General features: G+C 37.6%; 1 long non-coding RNA gene across 1 annotated transcript in view; it reads left to right on the top strand.

Annotated features, from left to right (window-relative positions):
* Nucleotides 1–2,172: 2,172 nt before the first annotated feature.
* The window catches only part of LOC115303599, a 70,239-nt gene continuing 52,249 nt past the window's right edge, over nt 2,173–20,162 (top strand). Inside the window, exons 1-2 of the long non-coding RNA XR_003914143.1 lie at nt 2,173–2,248; nt 10,731–10,814. This is a non-coding gene — a long non-coding RNA (uncharacterized LOC115303599). The remainder of the gene's footprint in view (nt 2,249–10,730; nt 10,815–20,162) is intronic.

Genomic DNA, 20,162 nt, shown 5'->3' with positions numbered 1-20,162 from the left:
AGAACTCTGTTTCGCATCTCTAAACTAATGTTATTATAATGAAATGCAATTATATGTTAAGAATACACAGTATAATCCTTAACTCATAAGAAAAACTCAATCAGTGGAAACAACCATATGTGTGCAACAACCGCAGTTATAGATAGAAAAGACTGGCAAAAAGTATTATCGTAAAGACTATTTTAGGACCTTCAAGTTTTATTTGGTTTAAGTATTGAGCTGCCATGAAATGATTATTCAGCTGTGTGTGTGTGGCAACTTTTTGTGTTTATTGGTACTACATGAAGTCTGTACTAAGAAAATAGTGCAGTCCATTTTAAAGGTAAACTTGTAATGAAATTAGAGATTACAGGTATCTAACAATGCATTGAGAACAAATTGTGGTGGTGGCTTAGTAAAAACTATGACTTTGGCTTCTGAGAGAGTTCTGAGAGAAGTAAGTGTAATTCCTGCCTGAATCGCCAACACAGCTCTCTAATCTTGGGGCTTGATTCATCGGCTCAGACCCTGAGTTTTCTTATGGATAACATAAAAAAAAAAATCCCTCTTCCAAGACTAGAAAAAAAAGTTTTTGTACATAGTAAGCACATAATAAAGGTATCACCATGTATTTAATTTCTAGATGTAACTGTGTTTAAAATAAGAATGTCTTTTGTGTTCATTCCGATGCAGCTGAAGAGTAAATTCTGAGTTCACTACTGGCTGGATATATGGTTCCCCAGAAAGAATGATCTTTAAGATTATAGAGTGGTGTTCTTTGCTGCAAAAGCAGTGGATCATCAATCATATTACAAGTTAGGAGAACACTTTACTCCCCCGCTCTTTCTTAAATGCAGAAGAATAGTAAATACATAAAAGAGACGGACATTTATCATCCACTGGCCAAAAGCATTGGGCCTGCCTCTTCCTTCTTTTGCTTTTCTCACTCCCTTCAAGTTTTGCTCAAATGGTACTTTTATGACTGATACTCCTATTTAAAATTGGTGGCTCAGTCGGTTAAGTGTTCGACTTCAGCTCAGGTCACGATCTCATGGCTTGTGAGTTTGAGCCCCACGTCAGGCTCTGTGCTGACAGCTAGGAGCCTGGAGCCTGCTTTAGATTCTGTGTCTCCCTCTCTCTCTGCCCCTCCCCCATTCACACACTGTCTCAAATATAAATTAACATTTAAAAATTTATAAAAAATAAAATAAAAAATAAAATTGCAACCCTCTACTCACACTTTCTGGCACTTATCATTTCCCACCCACTATACAATTTGCTTTTTCTTTCTGGTATTTACTGCCTATGTTTTCCCACAAAAGTGTAAGGTCCACAAAGATAGACATGTTTTGGGTTTTCTGTTTGTTTTGTTTGTTTGTTTCTTGTTGTTGCTCTTGTTTTTGTCCACTGATGTATCTCAAATACCTAAAGCAGTATCTGGAGTTGAATAGTACTTATCAAAAGCATGAATTAAAGTTTTAGTATTCCTTCTCAGAGACTGTATTTAGGGGAAAACAAAGGAAAACAAAAAAATAGTATAATTATTTGGGGACTAAATGTATAAAATTTATTAAAGACTCATTTTAATTGATTATATTAAATTAGCAATATAAATATATTAATCTAAAACAAAGTGTTTTATTATGTTTATTATTTTATTATTACTTATTATTTTTATTATTGTTTTTGAGTCCTTTCCTTTTTTTTTGCAACTAAAATTTGAAATTTTAGTTTTCTTTATACTCTTGTCTTTGTCATTCTGTCGTCACCTCTTCTGTACATGGGCTGTAATACAGCTACGAAGAATGAGGGTGTGCGTTTGACTTTCTTCCTCTGATTAGATTTCCTCAAGGACGCGCTCTCCCATCTCTGCAGAGATAATTAAGGCGGAGTGCTGTGATCTTGAGGACTATAAATACAGTGGTCGCCCTCTTATCCTGGGGGAACACTTTCTAAGACCTGCAGTGCATTCCTGAAACCGCATGTAGTATTATCTCTCTCAAAATATCTTTTCGTGCCGTACTCACCCTGCTTGTGATGATATGAGATGATAAAATGCCTTCCAGGAAAGATGAAGGGAAATGAATGACACAGGTGTCCTAACACAGTGTTAGGCTACTATTGACCTGACGCTGCGTCAGGAGGATCCTCTGCTTCCGGTTCCCAGTTGCCCGGGGTAACCGAATCCACGGAAAGCAAAACGTCGCGAAAGGCGGAAAACTGTATCTGTGGTAGTTGGCGTTAGTCACACAACGGTGTGTTTTAAGGGGTACGTATTTTTTGCCTCTAGGTAGCTTTACAATAGTGGCGGAGGTCAGTGGTTGTTTTTTTTTTTAATGTTTATTTGTTTATTGAGAGAGCGAGAGAGCGAGCGAGAGAGCGAGCACCAGAATGGGGAGAGGCAGAGAGAGAGGGATAGAGAGAGAATCCCAAGCAGACTCCGCATTGTCAGTGCAGAACAATGCAGGCTCCACCTCGGAACCAAGGAGATCAAGGTTTGATGGGAGATCAAAAGTGGCACACTTCACTGACTGAGCCACCAGGTACCCCATGTCAGTGTTTCTTACACTTTAATGGCTATGCAAATTACTTGCAGATCTTGTAAAAATCTTATTAAGAATAGGTAGATCTAGTGTAGGGCTCTAGATTCTGCATTTCTAAACAGCTCTGAGGTGATAACTGATGCTACCTACTGGTGTAGAAAGCACTTTCTGCATAACAAGGGTCCAGATTAAAAATTTGGTATTGGCATTAATCTGTTTATTCCAGAGTTGAACTCCAACTTGATTTCTTAAAAGACAGCAAAGAGAGAACTTACACATTTTTTCTTCCACAGTTTAAAAGTCAGGTCTGTTAACATTTTTATTCATATATGTTAATTATGGATTTCAAGTTTACATACAGTAGCATTTACTATAAAATTGGAGAATATTTGTTTTTTAGGAATGCTCTAAAGACAGGTGTGGATTTTATTCTCTAATGAGGTTCAAATTTAGGACTATAATGAGCCTCACTAAAAAAAAGTGAGGCAGGAAATGGCAGATTTGTTTTGATAGAGACCAAGAATTTTAAGTGTGTGTTGGCTTTACACTGTCTTTGAAACTCTGTGCTATGAAAACACAGGAGCCAGGAAATGAGCCCAGCCAAGTGATTCCACTTTCTAAAGATGTCAAAGTCGATTCTCTGCAATATCCAAATGTTCCTCTTTCAGAAGTAGAATGAGAAAAGGCCTCTCTATCATTCGTAGCTGAATAAACCAAGAGTATTTATTTCTCATGTAGATCAGTCACAATCCCTTAAATTAAAAAAAAAAAAAAAAACCCTTTCTCTTGAGGGCAGGCGAAACTTCTATCTCTTCCTCTAGCCCACACTTTGTTTTCTCTGGAAAGGGACAGGAGGACTAGTTAAATGTTCTTGTTTTTCCTTCAAGAAAAAGGAACTAGTTTAGAGAACTGAAGAACTGGGGTGTGTGCACATTTGCTGAGCAAGCATTCTCCTATACTATTCTCCATACTATTAGTAACTGTCTTTATTTGTATTTCTTTTTTTTAATCTTTTTTAATGTGTATTTATATTTGAGAGAGACAGACAGTATGCAAGCAGGGGTGGGGCAGAGACAGCCAGAGACAGAATGTGAAGCAGGTTCCAGGCTCTGAGCTGTCAGCACGGAGCCTAATGCGGGGCTCAAACCGAGGAGCTGAGCCATGAGATCATGACTCTGAGCCGAAGTCTGCCATTCAACCCACCGAGCCACCCAGGCATGTACTTCTCTTTTATGACTCAGTGTGACTGTCATGTTTGAGTTGCACAAAATTAAAGTTCTTAAATCAACCTGACGCAATCTAGCTGGACACAGACGGTGTTCCCCTTTTTCTTAAAATTGTTGGTAGCATCGCTGTGACTGAAGCAGTTCAGGACCTTAAAGCAGGAAATAAAATCACGGCTTAACCTAGGATTTTAAGGTGACAGAGTGTAGATCTTAATGGTCACATTACTGCATTGATGCTGAAGCATTTGCCTTTGAAATTGGGTAAACTGAGCTTAAAATATGCATGAGACAAATGAGATGTAATATCTCAAGATCTTACAAGTCTCTTCGTAGAACATCTGTTTTCTGAAGGAAAGTTGGCAGGCTATGTTGCAGTGAAAAACTGAGATCATTTATGACCAAATCAACCTCAGTAGGTAATGTATCACTCTAAAGGAGAGGTTCCTAACACAGGAGTTATACCTGGACATTTTTGAAATTGTATGAGACATTTGTATCATTTACTAAGAGAGGGTACATTAATTTTCATTATATTGTCAATGATTTCGTGATTCTCCCAAAAAAAGTGAAGAACCATTTCCTTGTCCCTATTAACATTTAAAACATTCATGACTTTGAGCTAAACATTTCATTTCCAGAGACCTATTCTACATAAATATACACCCTAGTGAACAAATATAGTGCACAACTTTTATTTCTGAATTTTTTGTAACAGTGAAAGAACAGGAAGGACCTTAATGCCCATCAACAGAAAGTAGTTTCAAATATTATAGCACATTCGTACTATGGAATACTACTCTGCTCCTAAAAATAATAAAGCTCAAATGGAAAACTCTCTAAGAGGTACTGCTAACTTAAAAGTCTTTCAAAAAAAGAAAAAAAAAAAGAGTCTTTCATTCATCAGATGGTCAAGTAAGGATCTATAGTGTATAAAGCACTGTGTTTGCTCCTGGGGATAAAATTGAGAAACTACTGACCCCCTTCCATTTGCATTTTACTCGAGGTCTACATGAAATCAACATGCATTCATAATATGTGGACAAAAACAAGTGCAGGGTTTGCTTAGAGGGGTATATTTGCATATATATGCCTAGAGTTTGGAAGGCTATAAATCAAAAAGCAAAATTTTAATATCTGGGATTTGGAAAGGAAAGAGTGAGAAGAGGTTTTCAATTTTTCCTTTTATTTTGCTTGAATTTTATTTAAAAGCATTACTCTTGTAAAACTTAAATACTTTTTAACCATTTACTTAAAACTCTAGAGTGAAAATGCATTGCTTTTAAGTGGAATGTGTAATTAATTGTTACAGCCTCCATACAGTAACAAACAACTGTAGGATTCAATTTATTTAAAAAATTAATTTTGGGGGGCACCTGGATGGTTCAAGTCGGTTAAGTGTCCGACTTGGGCCCAGGTCATGATCTCGCGGTTTGTGAGTTCAAGCCCCATGTCAGGCTCTGTGCTGACAGCTCAGAGCCTGGAGCCTGCTTCAGATTCTGTGTCTCCTTCTCTCTCTGCCCCTCCCATGTTCATGCTCTGTCTCTCTCTGTCTCTCAATAATAAATAAATGTTAAAAATTTTTTTAAATCAATTTTTTGACTGATCTTAAATAGCCAATTTAACTATTAGTATTTAAGACAATTTTTAATACTGCCAACTGGCTTTCTATCCTATTCCCATGTAGCAACGATTACACATGAACCTTCTTCCTCTCCCTCTTCTTTGATGAAATCACAGATATAGCAAATACTTCCCTGATCCACAGTGTTTTCTGACATATAAAATACTGATATCAATCCTGGAAGAATTAATAGTTATTTGAGTTAAATATACAAGTGCTTTGGTTCAGGAGGCAAGCATCAATCATATGAGTACCGAGTTCACTGAGTATCCTCTTTAACTCTAAAACTCGGGTCCCAGTACTCAAGTACTATTTGAATGCAGTATTGAGTACTATATCATGGTTTACTAATATAAGTCTTTGTGAGGATGTCTGTAGAGATATTGTGACTATTTCATGATCACTGACTCTTCCATCAAAGCAATACATACCTATTGGTTGAGCTGTGCCGGCGGCCATGACAGGGGCTGGAGTAAAACAGTCCTTGAATGGTATTTGAGCATTACCTAAAAAGTCATTTAAAAACACATGAAATAATGGCTCTTATACATTATGCCCAGAGATAATGATCTGTCATTTTCATTACTATCAGTTCTTTTCTCCTAGACCCTGCAGAAAGATCATCAACCCAGCTACCTTGCAGTTTTGTAGGGTCACATGCTAGTTCTGATTTCATAACTGAGCATAAACTAAAGTGTGTTAATTCTAAGGCAAAACCCACCTGAGATGTATTAGGCATGGTGCTAGGCACCAGGGCTACAAAGGCGAGCATCTCTAAGCCGAAGGAGCACTTGCTCTAGAACCACCTGGAATGTGGGGTGGCTCACCCAGGTAAGCTTCCGGCTTTGGCCTCAGGTCATGACCTGTTAGTTTGTGAATTCAAGACCTGTATCAGGCTGTCTGCTGTAAGCACAGAACCTGCTTTAGTCTCTCTGTCCCTCTCCCCTGCTCGCTCTCTCTTTTTCTCTCTCTCTCTCAAAATAAATAAACATTTTTTAAAAAAGCAGCCACCTGGGTGGCTCAGTTGGTTAAGCGTCCCACTTCGGCTCATGTCATGATCTCACCGCTCATGGGTTCCAGCCCTGCACCAGGCTCTGTGCTGACAGCTCAGAACCTGGAATCTGCTTCAGATTCTGTGTCTCCCTCTCCCTCTCTCTGCCCCTCCCCCGCTCATATTCTGTATCTCTCTCAAAAATGAATAAATATTTAAAAAATAAAAAAGTTTTAAAAACCTGAAATGCTGCTAAAAGTAAAAAAAAATTCTGGCACCTAATTCAGACTTATTAGAAGAGAATAGCTTGTCAAGTCTTGGGCACTTTCCCATTTGGGTCTAATATAATGGTAAATGGAGCACATAAATTATTTTTAGTTATGCCTATAGATTTAAAGATAGGCTGCTATACCTACCTGTGAAAATTATGAGATGCCCATCAGAGTTCTGCCTAACAGACTGGGCCGTAATGACATTATTTCAGCCCTGTATCCCGGGCAGGACTATTTCAATGACTGTATGAAGACAACTTGGCTGAAAACAAAAGTCAGGTCTTCGTTTCTAAAATAAATGGAAGAACTGAACAGACTTTCATTGTCATCGACCTTTGCTAATTTATCTTTAAAGAAACACTGATTTTAAGTTACTATAAATTTCTAATCTTACCTTGTGAACTTATACATTTTAAACACCATCAACAGGGTTGTGATGTAGTGGTTGAAGCAGTAATGCATATTTTCAAGGGAGTTTCCTGAATCTGGATTTGTATAAGAAAACAGAAACCACTGCTTTCTAAACATCCATGTGTTAGAAGAAACCGGAACAGCAGGAAATCTTCCTTTTCTAGCAAGAACATTTAAACTCTGATACAAGCTAGGAAGATCCTCTTGTCCATGCTTTTATTACTATTATTATTATTATTATTATTAGCTCTCAACCTATTCATGCCTTTGTCCTAGTACCAGTGCACATAAAATGCACCATGCAGATCAATAAATAATTATCATATACAGAATGTATTTGTACCATCCCCATCACTTAGCCGTCTGCAATCTGTCAACTGCATTTGGGCCATATTTAGATTTGAATGAACGTAATTGTAAATGGCTTGTCATGACCTATAAAGGGTTTTATGGGATGGTAAAGGAGGGAAGCTCTCTTTTTACCATCCTGATGACAGCAGAAACTGGAATTATCTGGAAGGTAAACAAAAATTTAACTCAACGGTCTCGATTTCCAGGCTCACTATATATTGATTTTCTGTCAGGAAGATGTAGAGCTCTTGGAACATGCTGCCTATATTCTTATTTATTTATATATGTATTTACTCATTCATTCCTTTTGTGGTGGGGTAGCTGTAGCTGCCAAATAAAATAAGCTCCCAGAGAAATTGAATATATCAAAGCCTTTAAAATGTGCACCCAATATAGGAAAACACTCCTTTACGAATGGGGTAAAACTCATTATGGGGGGGGGGCAGGGTTAGATGATTTTTATCTACTCTGAACTTTGCGTGGAGATTAATATGTATACCACTAACTCACTTTTTAAAAAATGAGGGTTTGGAGTGAATCAGGACTGCACAGCAGATGAGACGCACTGCAGGTACATTCCAGTGGAAATATACCAAGGAATCGTGGACCGCTATCTAAATTTCATCTGATCTCCTTCCTGACACCATTTGTCCCCCTCCAGATTCAAAAGAACATGGGAGGTGGTCACAGCTCTGCCTTCCTGCAGACAGCTAACACAGAGCAACAATAGTAAGATAGTGATTTGTTTCAAGAGCTCTAACCATTGGCAATGCACTGTGGCGCGTGTTAACACGGTAGGGGCTCTGAGAAGACCTGTGGGGATGGCACAGGTTTCCTAAATTTATTTGACTATTTTTATGCCACCTACTAACTTCCCACAGAATATGTGGTAAATAAGGCCTGATTAGCTCTCCCGTCTCATCTCTTACTGTTCTGTATCTTAAAATATAGGTCACATCGAGGCACCTGGGTGTCTCAGTGACTTTGGCTCAGGTCATAATCTCATGGTTCATGGGTTCGAGCCCCGCATCAGGCTCGGTGTGGACAGCCCAGCCTGCTTCGGATTCTATGTCTCCCTTTCTCTGCCCCTCCCCTGCTCATGTGCTGTTTGTCTCTCTCTCAAAAATAAATTAACATTAAAAAAAATTTTTTTTAATATAGGTCACAGACACACATTCATCCATCTCCATAGCTCTTACACATGCTGTTCTCTTCAGCTAGATTTTTATTTTGTTTTTTTGTTTGTTTGTGTGCTCCCCTCTCTCATACTGTTGTCCCAACTTCAGTGGGTTAAACCTTACCTGTAGTCTAGGTCATATCTTGGCTGTCACTTTGCCTGGAAAGATTTTCCTAACACCCTAATTATACACACTTGTGCTCTGTTTCTCTATTTCATCCAATAGTTCTGTCATAGCTACAATCACCTTTCATTGTAATTGTATGTTTAATGATCTTGCTTCCCTGTTGGAGGATAAGCTTCATAGACCTGTATGCTGTGTTGTATTATTCAATATTTTAGATCCAGCATCTCATATAGCTCCTGGCACATCATAAGTACTAAGTAAACATGTACTAAACTGAAATGAATATTTTGAACCACTGGTTTAAAGAAATGTTCTTGGTGCTCTTAGACTAAACAAGCAGGGTGCCTAGGTGGCTCAGTCTCTTGATTTTGACTCAGACTCTTGATTTTGGTTCAGGTCATGATCTCACTGTAGGTCAGTTTGTGAGTTAGAACCACACATCAGGCTCTGTGCTCACAGAGAGGAGTCTGCCTCAGGTCCTGTGACCCTCTTTCTGACCTTCCCCTACTTGTGCACTCATGTGTGCTCTCTCTCTCTCTCAAAAATAAATAACTATTTAAAATAAATTTTAGGGGTGCCTGGTGACTCAGTTGGTTAAGCCTCCAACTTCAGCTCAGATCATGATCAATCTTGCAGTTCTTGAGTTCAAGCCCCACATCAGGCTCTGGTGTTGACAGCTCAGAGCCTGTGTCTCCCTCTTTCTCTGGCCCTCCCCTGTTCACACTGTCTGTCTCATTCTCTCTAAAAAGTAAATACATATTTAAAAATTTTAAATAGAATTTAAAATTTAAAAATTTAAAAAGAAAAGACTAAAACAGCCACAGAATCTCAGTAAATTCCTGTGCCTTTGAGCTGAATGAGTTACATTGGGTCATATAAATTGCTTCATTCTATTTTACTTTATGTTTTTGTTTTATGGTTTTATGTCATCTTATGATTTTATTTTACATCTGGGCCCATCTTGAGGTCGCAATATAGTTTACAAGCTAATGCCCAAGTTTTCCGGACTTTGGGAGCTGCAACACCGTGTTCTACTTGGTGCCATTCAATGATATGCTCATCTCTCTCCAAAAATACCCTGTGATATTTGTTTCTCATTTACATTTAAATAAATTTACATGGACATGTCTAGCATTATAGCTGTCCTCAAACTACTGAGCTGTCCCCTGGAGTGCTGCCAAGCATCTAGTAAACTTGAAGCTAACTCCTGATTCCTACTCTGCTTCTAATATCCAAGGAAAATAGGCTTTGTTATACCTCAGGTGATTCCCTAAAGACATAGACACAAAAACTGTGTAGTGTAACAAAATTTACTGATGTGCTTTAAATGTTTTTAATGGCATTGCTATGAAGTGGGATCACGGCTGACATCCTGACCAATCTTTGCTCTTAGAATAGGTTAGTAACCTGGAGCCCTCAGTCTGTCACCCTGCTTCAGTTTCTCTAGATAATGTTTAATTCTTGAACCACTGTGATGGTTAATTTTATGTGTCACTTTGTGCCAAAGATACCCAGAGAGCTGGTAAAACATTGTATCTGGTTTTGACTGTGAAAGTGTTTCCAGAGGAGATTAGCATTTGAACTGGTAGATTGAGTAAAGAAAATCATCCTCCCTGGTGTGGGTGGGCATTATCCAATCCTGAGGGCCTGAGGAGAACAGAAAGGTAAAGGATTGATCTCCTCCTGTCCTCTGACATGGAGTGTCTTGGTTCTTGAGTCTTCTGACTCAGTGTGGAATTTATACCAATGCCCCAACCCTGGCTATCAATTCTTTGGGTCTGTAGTAAAACAATAATACCAGCTCTCCTGGGCCTGCAGCATGCAGATTGTAGGGCTTTCCAGCCTCCCTAATCACATGAGCCAATCCTTCATAGCAAACATGTTGTTTTCTCTCTCTCTGTCTTTCTCTACCCCCTCCTCATTGGTTCTGTTTTATGGAGAAAGCTGAATATATACCCTGCTCATAAATAAACTGATTTACTCAACCAATAAGTATTTTGACTGATCATGGTATTTGGTATTGTATCTCTAGAGTAAAGATTGATAAAGTCTGAGAAGTATGGATATGGATGCTGTGAAGAAAGAAAAGCTATAGCTCTAAGTGAAAATGGCCTGGGTGAGTGGAGAGTTTACATTTAGCATCAAGAGTTCCCAGATTGAACTTATAAAACAATACCTGTCCTTCAGTAGGGAACAAAGCAGAACATGTATTTGGGAATCAGTAGAACCCTTTTGTCTTTGGAACTTTTTCTTCAATGCTTTCCAGTAATTATATCTACATGTTTGCCTTTGCATAGTGAGAGGTATTTTCTAGAATATTTTTACAAAGTTTAAAAAAGACAATGGCTCTATACGTGGGTGTCTGAAGCCCCTCTCATGACTTGATGTGAAGAATAAATTGACTCAAAAGAAAAATAAAAACAACAGAACAGAATTTAGGATGATTAGATAGTACAAGTTAAAAAAATGAATAAAATAAAATTGAAAATAAAATGCATTGCACTATTTAGAGCAGCTATCTACGGTAGTTCATTTCTCCCTCCTGCAATATGAGTTTTCAAAGTTTTATATAGCAGATGTACCTTTACATGTAAAGGTACATTTTATAATTGTGTACTATATACAATACTGAGTTTTTTTAAAAATCAGGATTAATTGTTTAGACTAAATACAGCCTTCTCACACACAATGGGAGCCTTATCATCTGCATTAACCTTGCAAGCCATTTAAAGACCATTAAAGAGTCTACAAACGCCAGCACGAAAGTCCTGAAAGCATCCTATAACTGTTGCCCATCCCCCACTCACCCTGTCCCTGCTCTCACATGAGCGCTGCACCTTATTATATCATAAAAACCTCCCTCTCTCAATTACCCTCTCCACCATCTCCACAGCCTGGCCCATAAAACTACCTTCCTTATCTCTGGAATCACTCTCTCGGCACATGTAAACACACTCAAACACAGATCATTTTCCCCCATCCTAAGAAAGCACACTGCCTGCCATTGGTCGCGGTACACATATGCATGCATGTTTTATTCTCTTACCACAAAACAACCAGTTCATCTAGACTACATAATAATGAAAAATGATTTACCCAGTTTATTCCCAATATTCATATTTTATTTATTATTGTAATTAGCTCGACACATATCAGAAAGATGGAGTGCCATTTGGACCTTCTGTGTGTAGGTTTCTGTTTTTCCCCTTTATCTTTTAGTTCCTCATTAATAAACGTTAGGAAGAAATGAGAAGAGGGCTCAGGAAAGATGGAATTCCTGTTCTGCCTGGGCCACTCTTGTATAAATCTAAAATTATTCCAAAACAAATGCTTTGAAAAATAAGAAAAAGAGAAGTATATGAGGAAGGATGAGAAAGAGAGAAGGTGAAGAAAAAATAGAGTGTGTGGTTTTAGGGACCAAGAGACCTCGGGGCCTCAGACATGAAGGATACAGTCATTTTGCCTGCATTTGTGTGTGTGTGTGCTGATTTGTGGCAATCAGTTTTTAGTACTGAGGTATCGTGTTAATTAGGGCTTATGCACCTCCAAGTCAATTAAATTTGGTTTATTAATGCATAATTCAATATTGTTATGTATAGCAGAACACTTGAAAGGATTTTAAAATTCTCTCTTCTGATGTGGCCTGAAATATTACAAGGAAACACCCACTGTCAAGTGAGTGAAAAATGAATAATTATGGGAGCCCTAAAACCCCACAGTTGAGCAGACAAGACAGCTGCTATTATTAAGCACTCCAAAGTGAAAGTATGGATTCTATCATTATAAGAACAAAGACAGAGCTGTGATAATTATGGAAGCGTTATAGCTTCCATTTTTGCTAATGTTTTTAGCAGCATGTTTAAAGCCACAAAAGGTTAAGATGGAAAGCTCAATTTTTGTATCTTGTTACTCACTTAGATGAATGCATTTTTCTACCAATTGTAGTCATAACAGAGCTTGCCATCCCTGCGACATCATGATAAGAAAGTGCCGATTTGGGCAAGAAATTAAATGATAATAAACATAGTGTAAGCTCAGTGGGGGTGATATTGTTTAAAGTCAGTGGTGATTGAAACCACCTTCTAGATGACTGAAGCTTTGTTGGCCTCATCTGTTTATATTAATTTCTCCTTTTCAAAGGCCATTATCTTAAATTGCATGTTATATAACTTGCGCCGCCTCCCTCCAGCCCACAGCACCGCTTCTAAAGCAACTTGATGATGCATATTGTAGAAAAAAAGTCTTCCGTAGGCTCAGCGTCCAAGGAGATCACAATCGAGACTGCAGTAGGAATGGATTAAACTTTGCACAATTTCCCCTTGCCACGTGAATTGAATCCTGTTGTGCTATTTTCTATCCTCCTTTCAATCTTTGTCACAGAAATGATCTATGAAAGTGTTAGCCCTGCTTAAGTAACCCAGGCCTGGTTTTAACCGAGCCAGGATCTTACAGTGTGATTGGCTCTGAATTTTCCAGCCCACAGAAAACAAAGCAAGAAGACTCAAACAAATCCCCCCCACAGATGATAGAACAGGGAAAAGGTCATTGTCCTTTGGCTCAGGCAGGCTTAGCGAGGACAATCAATGATCTTCATGTTGATCTCATACGAAAAAATGGAAAGGGAAGGGGAAATGTCGCAACATAAATCCAGTCGTGTGACAGCGATGGCATCCTCTCCAAGAGGGAGGCTGAGGCAGGACAAAGGTGCTCCCTTCTTACAACTCCAGGCTCTTGGTTTCCACCCGCGGGCTCTTCCTCACATGTCAGACTTTCCACATTTTCATTAACTACCATGCCTACTTCTAAGGTTAAGACGGAGTCACTCAAATGTCAATGGCACCCACAGATTTTTATATTGCCTTTTATTGACCCACACCCATAGAGGAAAGAAAAACATGTATATTAAGAAGGAAAAGAAGAGAATTCCTTCCTCAGAACTCGATTTTGTTTTGATCTCTAGAGTGGCTTTGATGTGGGGCAAAGCTGCTCTATGCAATGCATTCTCTGGGCTTTTAGCTGCATGCAAATTACACTTGTTTAGTGGAAGTTTAAAAAAGTGAAATATGTTTGCTACTTATATTTGTGTCGACTACATGTAATTCCATAACCACCAATAAGTAATTTCTCCAAACTGAATCCATCAAATTTGCCACATTAAGGTATGCAGTGATGAAGAATGATACACTCTAAGTTAGCTGCAACCTACAGTTGTTCATTTTTTATTATAGGAACCTAGGTGACCTGCTTTGTCTCATCTCTGTCTTGTTTTAGAATAATTCATTTGTGCCCATGTATTCTGCAAGTAGCTATATGGAACGTGGAATTATGGATCAGGAAACCAAGGCTATAAGTGGTAAACTCTTGGATGGATAAGCTCTTTTTACCACATTATATGAGATCAGCATTAACCAATGGATCATAGATTTGGTCTGCACCCTTTTTTCAGGACTAACTCAGAAATAGTTTCACTAGACTATAGTCCTATCACAAATCACTAGAGGGACTGCTGAATCTTTCTGAAAAGCGGTTTGTGAGATCCACTTTACCCTGTTTCACACTTATAAGCTGTGTTGATGCAAAATCTTAAATAAACACAGTTATACAATCATATGATACCCCAACCAGAGTGGTTACAAATTGGCCAAAAGGTATTCCATTCAGACTATATCCTTTTTATCTTCTAGGATTTTACATAAAAATAAAACTTAATGAAAATAGAGAGCCAACTAATAATATTAATATTTACTGAGCACTGGAACAAGACAGGGATGTCTACTCTCATCACTTTTATTCAGCATAGTACTGGGAGTCCTAACAATCAGCACAATCAGACAAAAGAAGAAATAACAGGCATTTGAATTGGCAAGGAAGAAGTAAAAGTTTCACTGTTTGCAGTTGACATGAAACCATATACAGAAAACCAGAATGCCTCGACAAAACAAACAAAACAACAACAACAACAACAACAAAACACTGGCAATGATGAATGAATTTAGTAAGATCACATGCTATAAAAACAATGTACAGAAACCTGTTGCATTCCTATACACCTATAATGAATCAACAGAAGAAGAAATTAAAGAGTCAATCCCATTTACAAACAATAAGATATCTAGGGATAAACTTAACTAAAAAGGTCAAAGACCTGTACTCTGAAAACTAAAACACTGATGAAAGAAATTAAAGACGACACAAAGAAATGGGAAGATAATGCCTACTCATGGATTGGAAGAACAAATATTGTTTAAATGTCTATAAAACTCAATGCAATCTCCACATTTAATGCAATCGCCACCAAAATGACACCAGAATTCTTCACAGAACTAGAAAAAAACAATCTTAAGATTTGTATGGAATCACAAAAGATCTTAAGTAGCCAAAGCAATCTTTAAAAAGAAAAACAAGGGTGGAGGCATCACCATTCTGGACATAAAGTTATACTACCAGGCTGTAGTAATCAAAAGAGTATGGCACTGGCACAAAAATGGACACATAGATCAATAGAACAGAAGTGAAAACCCAGAAATGAACCCACAATTAAATGGTCAATTAATCTCCAACAAAGCAGGAAAGAACATCCAATGAGGGGGAAAAATTCTCTTCAACAAAAGATGTTGGGAAAACTGAACAGCAACATGCAGAAGAATGAAACTGGACCACTTTCTTATACTGTACACAAAAATAAATTCAAAATGGTTGAAAGACCTAAATGTGAGACCTGAAACCATACAAATCCTAGAGGGGAACACAGGCAGTAGCTCCCTTGACATTGGTTGTAGCAACTTCTTTCTAGATATGACTCCTGAGGCAAAGGAAACAAAAGCAAAAATAAACTATTGGAACTACATCAAAATAAAAAGTTTCTGCACAGAGAAGACAATTGGCAAAGCTAAAAAGCAACTTAGAGAATGGGAGGAGACATTGCAAATGACATACCTGATAAAGGTTTAGTATCCAAAACATAGAAAGAACTTATAAGACTCAACACCCAAAATATGAGTAATCCAATTAAAAAATGGGCAGATGACATAAATAGATATTTTTCCAAAGAAGACATACAGATGACCAACAGACACATGATAAGATGCATCACTTGTTATCAGGGAAATGAGCTATCACCTCCCACTGTCAGAATGGCTAAAATCAATAATACAGAAAACAACAGGTATTGGTAAGGATGTGAAGAAAGGGGAATCCTCTAGTACTGTTGGTGGAAATGCAAACTGGTGCAGCCATTTTGGAAAACAGTATGGGGGTTCCTTATAAAGCTAAAAATAGAATCATCTTATTATCCAGCAATCATACTACTCGATATTAAGCAAAAAATTTTTTTTAAATACGAATTCAATGGGATACATGCACCTGATGTCTACAGCATCAGCATCTATAATAGCCAAATTATGGAAATAGTCCAAGGGTCAATTGATTGATGAATGGATAAAGAAGATGTGGTACACACACACACACACACACACACACACACACACACACATAATGGAATATCACTCAGCCATAGAAAATGAAATCTTGCCATCTACAACAACATGGATAGAGCTAAAGAATATTTTTTAAATATTTATTTATTTTTGAGAAAGAGAGCATGAGCAGGGGAGGGCAGAGAGAGAGGGAAACAGAGAATCCCAAGCAGGCTCCATGCTATCAATGCAGAGCACAACATGGGGCTCAAACCCAGGAACCTTGAGATCATGACCTGAGCTGAAATCAAGAATTGGTTACTCAACCAATTGAGCCATCCAGGTGCCCCAGAGCTACATGGTATTATGCTAAGCAAAATAAGTCAGTCAGAGAAAGACAAGTACCATATGATTCACTCATATGTAGAATTTTAAAAAACAAAACAAAAACAGCCAAAGAAAAAAGAAGGGCAGAGACAAAGTTAGAGAGGCAAGCCAAGAAACAGACTCTTAACTATAGAGAACAAACCAATGGTTACCAGAAAGAAGGTGAGTGGGAAGATGGGTTAAGTAGGCGAAGGGGATTAAGGAATGCACTTGTCATGAGAAGCACAGGGTGTTGTGTGGAATTGTTGAATCACTGTACTAGTTAGTAACTGACAAATAGGAAGAGTTGTCCAGGGCCTGTTAAAACTTCAGTTGACTTTGACCAAACTTTCAGTTAAAAAACTATATTGTTGAAAGGATATTGAGGCCACATGAGTGAACTTGGTCATTTTTGTTTATTCCAGGCACTAAAATATCCCAAGTGCTACCACAAGAAAATAGTTATAAATACAGGCAGAGATATGGACATAAACCCAGACATTAGTGCAACTGTCTAAACTGGAAGATGGAAAACCGCGTTTTTGCAATCATAACCAAATCAGAGTCTGAAAACCATCTTAACTGAAATGTGTGTCTCTCAACCTTGCAGTGAAAACTGTTCCTCACGCTCCATTATGCAAGGTTATAATGCAAAGCAACTGCTTGGACACCTGGAATGAGTCCCTTTTTATGAATCTTCTGATTCTACATTCCAACGGGATTATTTTTCTTCATGTGTGGACCTCTCAAGTGCTTTTACCATCAGGGTTATCTGGAAACAGGACTAGACCAACACATGGAAACTCTTCGTAATAACCAATGGTTCCACTTAAGAGTTCATGCCCTTTAAAAATTTTTGTAACTTACAGCGGTACATCAAGAATTGCATAATCTCCCAAAGTTTTGCAATAGAGTTTAACATTTCCTTAAAAAATCAGTTCTTTTATTACATTGTTCCTGTGCCCCAAAGCACTATCAATTGTTCAGATAAAAAATAACAAATAAACAATGTTTTAGAAATAATTGTCTCTGTATTTTGGAAAGCTGGGAATTATTAATAGAATTGTAAACATCTTTTTAATTTAATTATTTATTTAGAGAGAGAGAGAAAGTGAGCAAGAGAGGGGCAGAGAGAGAGAATCCCAAGCACGCTCTGTACTGTCGGGGCAGAACTGGACACAGGGCTCAAACTCACAAACCATGCATGAGATTATGACCTGAGCCTGAACCAAGAGTCAGATACTTAAGACTGAGCGACCCAGATGCCCCTACTGATAGAATTTTAAAAGATGGTGATATGATATTAGCCAAGAATGGAAAAGACAACTATAAATAATAAAATGTTCTTATTATAAACTAAGTTGCTGTCAGTTGGAAATATGATTTGATTTCCTTTTAGAAATGGTATTAGTAATGGTTAGCACCAGGAGTAGTACGGCTAGTAAGGGGAATTTCAGAATTTTTTGGAGGGCATTTTTTGGTTATATCAATAGTGCATGTGGTAAGGCATTTTATGAGCAAGAACAACAAATGTTAAGTGTCCTGTAAATGCTGAGAGTTGTTCCATTCAATATAAATACCTTCCCAGACATTCAGGTACAGCCATCACATGGAATCATTTATGTTCTGCTCTGGTTGTGCACATCGCCTTAAATAGAATTACTGCCCCTGTATTTTTTAAAAAATGTTAAAACTAGGATACAACATATTTTAAAATTATGTGGTTGGTAGTTTTGTCATCTATTCATTTCATTCCAGAAAGGTAAAGAACATATTACAAGATATTTGTTTTAAAACCATTTTTCACCTTATAAAGCTGAGATCTAGAGGGTAAGAAATGAAAAAGGCATTAGGGTAGAAAAGTAGAAGATTGACTCTTAGAAATTCCTTAACTAGAAAGTGTCCACAACTGGTTATGATGTCAACTTATGAGCTACTGATACCAAGTTGTTGTGCCTAAGTTTGTTTTAATAGCTTGACCTTCTCAAGTCTCTCCGTGAACCTGGGAAGCAAATGTTGATTTCAGTGGTATTTATTCAGTGGTATTTTCAATGGTTTCTAAGAGTTCCATTTCACACTATTCAGAGACAGGCTTCTCCAAGATATTTGTTTGTGTCAGGGTCTCATTGTGCATTGTTCGTGGTAATGGTGGCTTTATGTCTATGTCAGTCTCTGGAGAATTATTTACGACAATTCCAAATGGAACTCTTTAAAATTTAAGTGGCATCTAAGAAAATCAGTCCAGGAATCCTAGTATTAACAGCTCAAACTTTGACATATTTACATTCCTTTGTATTTTACCCCATCTGGGCTGTATGACTGAAGTCCTGCCCAAAAATGTGACCTTTTGAATAAGCTTTAAATACTCCCTGGGCCAGTTAAAACAAATGTTCATAGGCATCAAAGAACCCTCTTTTTAAAGGATGATCAGGATGAAGGCATATGTAGCCATCCCTAATGGGATTCTGTCCATCTTCTTAATAATTCAATCACCTGCATAATCATGAAGCTTAAAATATACTCACCTTTTTTCCTTTTATTTATTAAACAAACACTGACATCTAACTGTGTAATACAGAATTATCTTCAAAGAACATCTTTTCTCAGTTCTTTTTTTCTCTGAAGCTAAAGATGATTAATACAGATAAATGTAACTCAGGAGAAAGCATCTTATTAATCAAAATCCCAAATTGAACAACATAAGAAGATTGTTTCTAACCAATAGCTTAATAGTTGTTTTTCTATGAACAGATATACATGAACATATGAAGTATCCAATAACTTGTTGCTTGAATGAATGAGTAGAGTAATTAATGAATGAATACATGTGTGGAGTATTTTAAGTACTAATTAAAATCCCATTTGGGGGGCAGCTGTGTGTCTCAGTCAGTTGAGTGTCCAACTTCGGTTCAAGTCATTATCTCAGGTCATGATCTTCTGGTTTGAAAGTTCAAGCCTTCCATCAAGCTCTCTGCTGTCAGCACAGAACTCACCTTGCATACTTTGTCCCCTCTGTCTGCACTTCCCCTGCTCACACTCATTCTTTCTAAAAAACAAGTAAACATTAAAAAAAAAAATACACCTCCATTCTGGAAATATGCTAGACTTAAACATAAAGACATTCTGAATCATTTTTTTAATAGAAAGAACATAAAAAGAATAGGGATGCCTTGGTGGCTCAGTTGGTTAAGCATTTGACCTCTGCTCAGGTCATGGTCTCACAGTTGGTGGGCTCAAGCCCCATGTGGGTCTCTGTGCTGACATTTCAGAGCTTGGACCCTAGTTCAGATTCTGTGTCTCCCTCTCTCTTTGCCTCTCCCCCACCTGCACTCTGTCTGTCTGTCTGCCTCTCTCTCTCAAAAAATGAGTAAACATTTTCAAATAAAAAAGGAACATAAAAAATAGTTAATCATATTAGTGTAAGTAATAATAAAAATTAAATGTATTTATGTTTTCTATGTATGCCTGGTGTTGTTATTCAGAATTTATATATAAACTCATTTCATTCTTACAATAAATCCATGAAGTGTTTTATACCATTTTACTGACTAAGAATCTTGTGAAGTGACGTGCCCTAGGGTACATATGACTTTGGAATGCATAGGATACATATGACTTTGGAATGCATTATAATAAAAATGCCATTGCTAGAGCTAATGAGTAAGATCAGATGTATTGGTAAA

Source organism: Suricata suricatta, chromosome 10 (assembly GCF_006229205.1).
Source record: "Suricata suricatta isolate VVHF042 chromosome 10, meerkat_22Aug2017_6uvM2_HiC, whole genome shotgun sequence".
NCBI classification, from domain to species: Eukaryota; Metazoa; Chordata; class Mammalia; order Carnivora; family Herpestidae; genus Suricata; species Suricata suricatta.
This window is presented reverse-complemented; position numbering and strand designations above follow the sequence as displayed.